General features: G+C 45.7%; 1 protein-coding gene across 1 annotated transcript in view; it reads right to left on the reverse strand.

The window, feature by feature from the left end:
• MAP6 (microtubule associated protein 6) overlaps nucleotides 1-10,532 on the reverse strand; it is a 59,989-nt gene that overhangs the window by 31,544 nt on the left and 17,913 nt on the right. The gene's annotated exons all lie outside the window — the stretch shown is intronic.

Here is a 10,532-nt window from a genome sequence, read left to right on the forward strand (position 1 = left end):
GCAGTTTCCCCACTGGTTTGGGGTCGGTTTTGCCAGTTTCATGCCTTTTCCTAGTTTGAACTGATTTAGTTAATTATTTCCTGGCACCACGCATATTGCCGAGGTCTCACACAAGTCAATCACATGGAAGTAGGGATGCACCTGCCCACATGTTTGTATTTGAAAACTACAATCATGTGGATGAAATAACTTCAGCAAAGCAACTACCTGTTTGCTTGCTGATCTGTTCACTTGACCACTTCCATCTGCAGAACCATTGCAGGAGCCAAATAACGCCCATTCAAGATTTGAAAGAAATTAATCTTTCCTTATGGTAGCAGCCACACTTGGAACTCCCTGCCTATTGATGTCAGGCAGAAACCTTCACTGTACTTTTTTTGGGTGCCTGCTAAAAGCATTCTCTGCCTGCTTTTTGGGAGAAAAGCCATGACAAACCTAGACAGCATCTTAAAAAGCAGAGACATCACCTTGCCGACAAAGGTCTGTCTAGTTAAAGCCATGGTTTTCCCAGTAGTGATGTATGGAAGTGAGAGCTGGACCATAAAGAAAGCTGATCGCCAAAGAATGGATGCTTTTGAATTCTGGTGCTGGAGGAGACTCTTGAGAGTCCCATGGACTGCAAGATCAAACCTATCCATTCTGAAGGAAATCAGCCCTGAGTGCTCACTGGAAGGACAGATCCTGAAGCTGAGGCTCCACTACTTTGGCCACCTTATGAGAAGAGAAGACTCCCTGGAAAAGACCCTGATGTTGGGAAAGATGGAGGGCACAAGGAGAAAGGGACGACAGAGGAGGAGATGGTTGGACAGTGTTCTCGAAGCTACCAACATGAGTTTGACCAAACTGCAGGATGCAGTGGAAGACAGGAGGGCCTGGCATGCTCTGGTCCAGGGGGTCACGAAGAGTCGGACACCACTGAACAACAACAACAAAAGCATTCTCATTTAGGAAAGCCTATCCAGCTATGCTGCCATGTCTTTTAATGTGATTTCTAGCTAATTGCAGATTTGGATTCTTTTCGAATGCCTTAAGTTAGTTGTTTGTAAGTGGGTTGTTTTAAGCTAATAATTTCATTGTTTCATCCTTTCTGTCTTGTGCAAAAAGTGGTGGCCCCTCCCAGCTCTCACCTGGGAGCTTTCCCCCCTCCCCCTCCCAGTCTCTCACCCTGGGGGAGGCGGTCTTCCCTTCTCCGCCTCTCAGGGTCCTTATACCACCTTCATGGGTATGTAATCCTTGGACCCTGATAACAGGCCAGAGCAGAGAACACCAAAGGAAAACAAAAAAGAAGAGAAAGGAGAAAGGAGGTAGAAGGAAATAACAGAAGAAAGAAAGAAAGAAAGAAAGAAAGAAAGAAAGAAAGAAAGAAAGAAACAAGGACTTTTCCTTTTCCATCTGTCAGTTAAATAAAAGAAATTACCGGTATTCAATACATTCCCTCTAGGATGAAATCCAGCTATTCTACTTTCTGTTAAGCCATATTTCCCCAATCTTCAGACCCAAATGTCTGAAATTGTTTTTAATGGATAATTCCATTGTTCTATTCTTTTTGTCAATGGGTGGTATATAATTTTTTCCCTTCCAATAATTTTTTATTATTTTCTTTACATTACATATTCTTTCTTACCATAGTAAAGGTAAAGGGACCCCTGACCATTAGGTCCAGTCGTGGCCGACTCTGGGGTTGTGGCGCTCATCTCACTTTATTGGCCGAGGGAGCCAGCGTACAGTCATGTGGCCAGCATGACTAAGCTGCTTCTGGCGAACCAGAGCAGTGCACGGAAACACTGTTTACCTTCCCGCTGGAGCAGTACCTATTTATCTACTTGCACTTTGGCATGCTTTCGAGCTGCTAGGTTGGCAGGAGCAGGGACCAAACAACGGGAGCTCACCTCGTCGTGGGGATTCGAACCGCCAACCTTCTGATCGGCAAGTCCTAGGCTCTGTGGTTTAACCCACTGCGCCACCCGCGTCCCCTTTCTTACCATACATTTATCAATATATAAACCTTTTTGCTCTGCCGAGCTTGTGACCTCCCTCCATCCCTTCAGTTGGTATCCCTTATCAATTTCTTTTCGCGTATTTTATCATCACGTCTTATCTATTTTACATTGTAGGAATTACTTCAATACTGCTAGAGTTTTTAAGTCTTTACAGCTGTCCTTTAAATATTCAATAAATTTACTCCAATTGTCCTGGAATCTCTGCATGGTATATAATTTTTAATGAAACAAATCGCTATGAGCACGCTTTCTGAACTTATTCTGGTTGCAGTATATGATGTGATGCAAAATCTGATCTCTTTGAAAAGAAAAGAAAAAATAATGTACATGCACAGACTAGGCTTCGCTGCAGCAATGCCTCAGGAAAGCAAACTTAGGAGCTCTCCGTCGTTTCAACACCATTTTCTACAAATGGATGACCTCTTTTGCAAAAAATAAAAAACAAATCCTGGAGCCCGGCTTCTCAAACTACTAATTTAGCCCTGCTTCTCCCCATGTCAAGAATCTCTGCAAACATCAGGGCCACCCCCAAAGGTCTCAGGGGAGTCTGCAAGGCAGGCAGAGAGCCTCGAAGCAGATGGCGAGATTGAGAGTCATCTTTTCTTTGTTTAATTAGCCATCCACTACAAAAGGACTCTGTGACTGAAGTGGAGGCAGCAGTTGACAGGCTTTTGCTGTGTCACAGGTGGTGTTTGTGAGAAAGCCATCATTAAAAGAGAGGGAGGGGGGAAATCAGTGTCAACCATCACATTCTAGATAATGTGCAACGAAGCTTTGCAGACACTCTGCTTAAAATTTAATGCGTGCCAAGGTTTAGCCCTTGCAGCTTAGTCCAAACTAACGCTCCCTTTATTTCTGTTTGATCCTCTCCTGCCCCAGGGGGAGAAACAGCCTTTGCATGTCTCCTGAATATGCACAAGTCCTTATCAGTTTTCTCATTCATAACACTAAGGGGGGCATCCAATACACTCGACGCTGTTAGTAGGCGCAGCAAAAGTTTCCCTTCTTTCCTCCTCCTGAATGTGCCCCACAGTTCTGCTTTGGAGGCGGAGGAGAACCCCCAGAACAGATTTAGGGGATGGAGATGGGGAGAACATGCAAGACGAACAGTCATTAAACAGCCTGGGAGTCATTCTGGACTCACAGCTGTCCATGCAGGCACAGGTTAATTCTGTATCATCAGCTCCATCTGGTACGCAGGATGAGACCCTCCCTGCCCACAGACTGTCTCGCCAGAGTGGTGCATGCTCTAGTTATCTCCTGCTTGGACTACTGCCATGCGCTCTACGTGGGGCTACCTTTGAAGGTGACCCGGAAACTGCAACTAATCCAAAATGCGGCAGCTAGACTGGTGACTGGGAGTGGCCGCCAAGACCATGTAACACCAGTCTTGAAAGACCTACATTGGCTCCCACTACGTCTCCGAGCACAATTCAAAGTGTTGGTGCTGACCTTTAAAGCCCTAAATGGCCTCAGCCCAGTAGACCTGAAGGAGCATCTCCACCCCAATAGTTCAGCCCGGACATTGAGGTCCAGCTCCGAGGGCCTTCTGGCAGTTCCCTCCCTGCGAGAAGTGAGGTTACAGGGAACCAGGCAGAGGGCCTTTTCAGTGGTGGCACCCACCTGTAGAACACCCTCCCATCAGATGTCAAGGAAATAAACAACTATCTGACTTTTAGAAGACGTCTGAAGGCAGCCTGTTTAGGGACGTTTTTAATGTGTGATGCTTTATCGTTTTTTTAATATTCTGTTGGGAGTCACCCAGAGTGGCTGGGGAAACCCGGCCAGATGGGCGGGGTAATAATAATAAATCACTATTATTACTATGATGATGATGATGGAATTGCTACCAGAAAGGAGATTCTGCCTAACATCAGGAATAACCTTCTGAGAGCGACAACAGTTTGACATTGTAATGGACTCCTTTGGAAGCTCGAATGGATTCTCTATCTCTGGATGGTCATCTATCAAGTATGATCTAGTTGAGATTCTTGCACTTCAGGGGGTTGGACTAGATGACCCCTGGGGTCCCTCCCAACTCTACAATTCTGTGATTCCATGGCAGCTCCCTGTGTTATCAATATGATTCCTAATCTGGGGAAGAGGCTCAGTGGAAGAGCAACCGCCTTGTATGCAGGAAGTCCCAGGTTTGATCCCCAGGATCTAAAGATATAATTCGGAATCCCTAAAGAGCTGCTGGCAGTCAATGTTGGCAACACTGATCTAGATGGACCAGTGGCCTGATTCACTGTAAGACAGCTAGCCTAGGTTCCTATGAATTGCAGTGCAAGAAAGGAAGAAAGCACCCATCGCTTAAACCAGAAGCGACGAGCCCTTTCTTCGGCCCAAGACCTGCCTTCCTCCTTGGCCAAACATTCCTGCCATAAACATCCCCTGATAAAAGGGCCACTTGGAGCTACCGGTCATCGCCACATTTTGTGGCAGGGAGTTCCACAAGTACGCAGGAATCTCCCCATTGCCGTCTGCTGCAGGAGTGGACCACCCCAAGATATGCTTGTGGTTGGAGTAAAGGTCAAGATGTTCCCATCATTCAACTCAGAGAAGTTGACTGGCGGCAGAATGCTATTTCAGCACTGGACAGCGCCCTCCTGGGGGAGGTAGACTATTGCAGGTGACACAAGGAAGACTCAGTGACCCTTTTCTCCGTATCACCACCCTCACAGGCATGGTTGGTGGGAATGCAGGAGAGGGTCTTCTCTGTGGTGGCACCCCCCAGGCAACTTTTGAACTCCCTTTCTGGAGAAATTCAGAGGCCTCGGTCCTGTATACCTGAAGGAGCGTCTCCAGCCCCATCGTTCTGCCCAGACACTGAGATCCAGTGTCGGGGGCCTTCCGGCAGTTCCATCATTGCGAGAAGTGAGGTTACAGGGAACCAGGCAGAGGGCCTTCTCAGTAGTGGCGCCTGCCCTGTGGAACGCCCTCCCTTCAGATGTGAAGGAAATAAGCAACTATCCTATCTTTAAAAGACATCTGAAGGCAGCCCTGTTCAGGGAAGTTTTTAATATTTAATGCTGTACTGTTTTTAACATTTGATTGGGAGCCGCCCAGAGTGGCTGGGGAAACTCAGCCAGATGGGCGGGGTATAAATAATAAATTGTTGTTGTTGTTGTTGTTGTTGTTATTTTTTCCTCCTTTCTGCCCTTCTGCCCGCACCTTTGTTCCAACAGGCCTTAGGGAACTGACTGCCTTTCGTGAAAGAGCTGGTTCTATCTCGCTTTCATTGCAATTATTTGTATGGTTTTAATAGATTAGATAAAATGGTAAAGGTAAAGGACCCCTGACAGTTAAGTCCAGTCACAGACGACTCTGGGGTTGCGGCGCTCATCTCGCTTTCAGGCCGAGGGAGCCGGCGTTTGTCCAAAGACAGTTTTTCCAGGTCATGTGGCCAGCAGGACTAAGCCAATTCTGGCGAACCAGAGCATTGCACGGAAACGCTGTTCACCTTCCCACCGGAGCGGTACCTATTTATCTATTTGCACTTTTTTGGCGTGCTTTCGAACTGCTAGGTTGGCAGGAGCAGGAACCAAGCAACGGGAGCTCAGCCCGTCGAGGGGATTCGAACTGCCAACCTTCTGATTGGCAAGCCCAAGGAGCTCAGTGATTTAGACCACAGCACCACCCGCATCCCAATAGATTAGATAGTTTTGATTCTATCAATTGTTTTTCAATTATTACTTTTTCTATGTTTCTAGCGGTTCTTGTTTTTATCTGTATGCTGCCCCTGTCAGGGAAGAAGGCAGGGTATAAAATAAATAATAACCAGTGCTATTTTTCTAGGGAAAGGGGTGCCAGAATTCACCATGAACACCTCCCCCATTCTTTTAGAATGGCAATGGTGCCCACCTGAGTGGTGACAGAACTGAGTTCCAGCTGAAAAAAGTAATAATAATAATGATAAGAATAATAATGGCCTCCAAAACACCCAACACCTTGCTGTCCCTGCTTGAGGCAGCTTTTATTTTATTTTATTTTATTTTATTTTATTTTATTTTATTATTTTATTTTATTTTATTTTATTTTATTTTATTTTATTTTATTTTATTTTATTTTATTTTATTTTATTTTATTTTATTTTATTTACTAGCCCTGGAGAATGAGTGTAAGAGGAAAAAATGGGCACTGGCCTACAAATGTTCTAAAATGAAAACAAAATAAAGGAAATAAATTTGCAAGAGTTCAAACGAAGGCAAACCTCTTGGACAGCTGGAGGGTGGTAGAGTATCTGCTTTGAATGCAGAAGGTCCCAGGTAGGACTAGGAATGTCCCCTGCCCAAAAACCCCAGAGAGCTGCTGCCAGTCAGTGCAGACACTATTGAGCTACATGGACCAATGCTCTGATTCCTTTTAAGACAGCTTCCTGTGTTCTTATTGAACTGGGTGGTAAAACACCCTGTGTCAGCTCACTTCTGGATGGTGGTCTGCAGCTGATGTGGTCTGCCATGGAGGTGCTGGAAGAAGCAAAGATCACCAGTGTTGAAGCAATGATTCCTCAACATCAACTTTGTTGGGCTGGTCATGTTGTGCAGATGCCCGATTATCGTCTTCCAAAGCAACTACAGTGGTACCTCGGGTTACAGACGCTTCAGGTTACAGACTTTGCTAACCCAGAAATAGTACCTCAGGTTAAGAACTTTGCTTCAGGATGAGAACAGAAATCGTGCTCCGGCAGTGTGGCAGCAGCAGGAGGCCCCATTAGCTAAAGTGGTGTTTCAGGTTAAGAACGGAGCTCCAGAATGAATTAAGTTCTTAACCCGAGATATCACTGTATTCTATTTGGAACTTAAAAATGGAAAGCGTAATGCTGGTGGTCAACAAAAGAGGTTTCAAGACAGTCTCAAAGCAAATCTAAAAAAATGTAGCATCAACACTGACAACTGGGAAACACTGGCCTGCGAGCGCTCCAATTGGAGAACAGCCTTTACCAAAGGTGTCATGGGCTTTGAAGACGCTCAAACTCAGGACAAAAGGGAGAAACGTGCTAAGAGGAAGGGTTGCTTGGCAAACCCTCACCGTAATCAACTCCCACCCGAAAACCTGCGTCCCCACTGTGGAAGGATGTGTGGATCCAGAATTGGCCTCCACAATCCCTTACGGGCTCACTGCGAAGACCGTGTTCATGGAAGACAATCTTACTCGGCTACGAGTGATCGCCACAGAGGAAGAAGCTGAAGTCAGCAGATAACCTGCTGAGTTACTCCCATAATATTTATTGATGTGGGGAGGGGTGGCGCAAGCGAGAGACAGAGAGAAAAGCAGTGCAAATTATGGATCAAGAAAAGCCATCAGGATAATTTGAATCCTTATGGACCTTCCATCCATCACCAGGCACTTTCTATTACAATTATAATTGCTAGATGCTGCTCTGAACCTCCAGGGAGCATGGGGAAAGATGCAAGGGATCTCAAGGTCAAGACAGACAGGAAATCAGCCAGACAGCCTGTTAAAGGGGAGGGCTCCTTCATCACCAAGTTGCACTCATCCAAGGATAACAAGGGTGCCAACCAGAATGAGCTTAGTCCAACCCAGCTCAAGTGTAATCTGATAGACTGTGTGGGAAGCACCCAGAGATAAAAGGAGAGATTAATATAAGAATATTCGGGATTCCTGGTGCATGCCAAAGCGCTCTGGGCTTAGTCCTTTAACTTCAGTGGTTCTAAGGTTGACATATCAGGCTATTCAATTTTTGTGCGTGAGTTGCAGCCGTGTAGGAACAAATTTGGCATGGGGACTCTGCAGCCTCTCAGATCCTGGTTATCTTCTTCCAAAGCAACCACTCTATTCCAAACTTAAAAATGGAAAGCATAATGCTGGTGGTCAACAAATCTACACTGTGATCAACTCCCGCCCGGAAACCTAGCTCCCCACTGTGGAAGGACGTCTGGATCCGGAATTGGCCTCCACAGTCACTTATGGACTCATTGTTAAAACTGTGCTCATGGAAGACAATCTTACTCAGCTACGAGGGATCGCCAAAGAGAGAAAACTGCCACTGTCATGCTTTCTATCATTTTAAAGTGCTATTTGATGTTTAAATTTGGTTTTCTTTTCCTTTCCTTTCCTCCTTTGCAAGCCACTTTGATTGCAATAGCAAAAAATCGCTAACAGAAATCACCTTGTGCAACCACACTTGGGAGACTCTAAAAAGTTCAGATGGTGTCAGCTGGAAAAAGTTCAGAAATGGCCACCCAAAAACGATCAAGGTGCAACTCTCCCTTTTTAAGTTGGGGGAAAGGAGGGTAAAATGTGGGGACCATGACTGGGAGCGTATAAAACTATGGTGCAGAGAAAGCAGAGATTTATTTCCCCTTGCACATAACAATGGAACTCAGGAACATCCAATAATAATAAAAATGAACGTTGGATGATTCATGCTAGATAGAAGGAAGGAGGGCACAGATAATTGTTAATCTGCAGAATGTGCTTCACGGATAGCCACCAACTTAAAAATGGAAAGCATAATGCTGGTGGTCAACAAAAGAGGCTTAAAGACTCTCACAAGGCAAATCTAAAAAAATGTAGTATAAACACTGACAACTGGGAAACACTGGCCTGTGAGCGCTCCAATTGGAGAACAGCCTTTACCAAAGGTGTCAGGGGCTTTGAAGACACTTGAACTCAGGACGCAAGGGAGAAACATGCTAAGAGGAAGGCACGCTTGGCAAACCCTCACTATGATTGACTCCTGCCCAGAAACCTATGTCCCCACTGTGGAAGGACGTGTGGATCCAGAATTGGTCTCCACAGTCACTTACGGACTCATTGTTAAAACCGTGTTTATGGAAGACAATTTTTCTCAGCTACGAGGGATCGCCAAAGAAGAAGTTAGACTACAATTCATCTTCTTCCTGGGCAATGGCTTTGGTGGGTGGGGACAGGTGATGAGAGTCAGAGTCCATCTGAAGGACCACAGGCCCACCTGGAGCAAATGAATGAGAGAGTTAAGGTTCAAGCATCCTTGGACACATTTCAGTTGGTTAGAGCGTGGTGCTGATAAGGTTGCAGGTTCGATCCCTGTATGGGACAGAAGCATATTCCTTCAATGCAGGGAATTGGACAAGACAATCCTCATGGTCTCTTCCAACTCTACAATTCTATGATTCTGTGATAAGAATTTTGTATCATGTGTTATGTTGTGAGGACCTTGCCACAGCGGCAGAAAGCACCGAATCTATAGCTCTTACTGCTCCCGAGAGTCTGGACCAAAGGGTAGGCAACCTAAGGTCCGGGGGCCGGATGCAGCCCAATCGCCTTCTCAATCCGGCCCCCGGACGGTCCAGGAATCAGCGTGTTTTTACATGAGTAGAATGTATCCTTTTATTTAAAATACATCTTTGGGTTATTTGTGGGGCCTGCCTGGTGTTTTTACATGAGTAGAATGTGTGCTTTTATTTAAAATGCATCTCTGGGTTATTTGTGGGGCATAGGAATTTGTTCATTTCCCCTCCAAAAAATATAGTCCGGCCCACCACATGGTCTGAGGGACAGTGGACCGGCCCACAGCTGAAAAAGTTTGCTGACCCCTGGTCTGGACAGCTCTTCTCTAAAACATTGCAATGTCCTGTTGCAAGACTCTAGATAAGAGCTACAGTTTGCAGGCAGGAATTTTGCAAAAGTTTGCATGTTGACTACACAGATTTGCCATGATCTGAGCAGCTCCTGGAAAGCTCACATCAATCACCGATGATGTCGTTTTGGAGCTCTTCGTTGCCAGATTTAAGAAAATGCAGGTTTCATAGCATGGGGGAAGGGAATAGGTTGTAGAATTCAATAAGGCCATATTCAAAATGCAAGAACGCGACAAGCTTGGAAACACAGGGGCATGTGACTAGCCCATTCAGAAGAATGAGTTTCACAGGTTTGGGAAAAGCAGGGTGTGCCAAACTCATTCACAAAAGTGAGTGCCAGCAAGTGACTGGTTTTTGTGAGAGTTTGTGAAGCAGCTGTGATCTGCAAGGAACAGGACCTGAGATCTGGCCTGATTTGGCATTCAATAAGCTTTTAATTACACCCACTCCTTAGGAGTGTATGTTTATTTGTTTGCATGTTCTGCAAGCCTCTGAAAAGTAATTTTCACCCCCGCACACCGCACCAAAACTATTATTCATCCTTCCTCCTCTGTGCCTGATATCTTACTCTGCTTGTGGATTTGTTAACGGGAAAGAACCCGAAGGAAAATGACGGAGGGTTCAAGTAGCAGCTATCTTGGGGAACAGCTGTGAGCATGAGTGGTGAGGGCCGACAAAAAGAGCCTAGAGATGGTAGCCAGCGGTGGCTGGTCACTGCTGTGATTGGTAGAGCAGAAGGCAAGGAGCAACCAAGATGTTTTTGGGTCTGGAAACCAAGCCTGATGAGGAACGGTTGAGGGAGATGGCCAACCAGATATCTCCAGATCCCTGAAAGGTGTGCAGAAGAGGGCAACCAAGATGATCAAGGGTCTGGAAACCAAGCCTGATGAGGAATGGTTGAAGGAGCCAAGCATGTTTAGCCTGGGAAAGAGGAGATGGACAGAAG

This window comes from Podarcis vaucheri, assembly GCF_965113315.1.
Source record: "Podarcis vaucheri genome assembly, chromosome: 4".
Lineage (NCBI taxonomy): Eukaryota > Metazoa > Chordata > Lepidosauria > Squamata > Lacertidae > Podarcis > Podarcis vaucheri.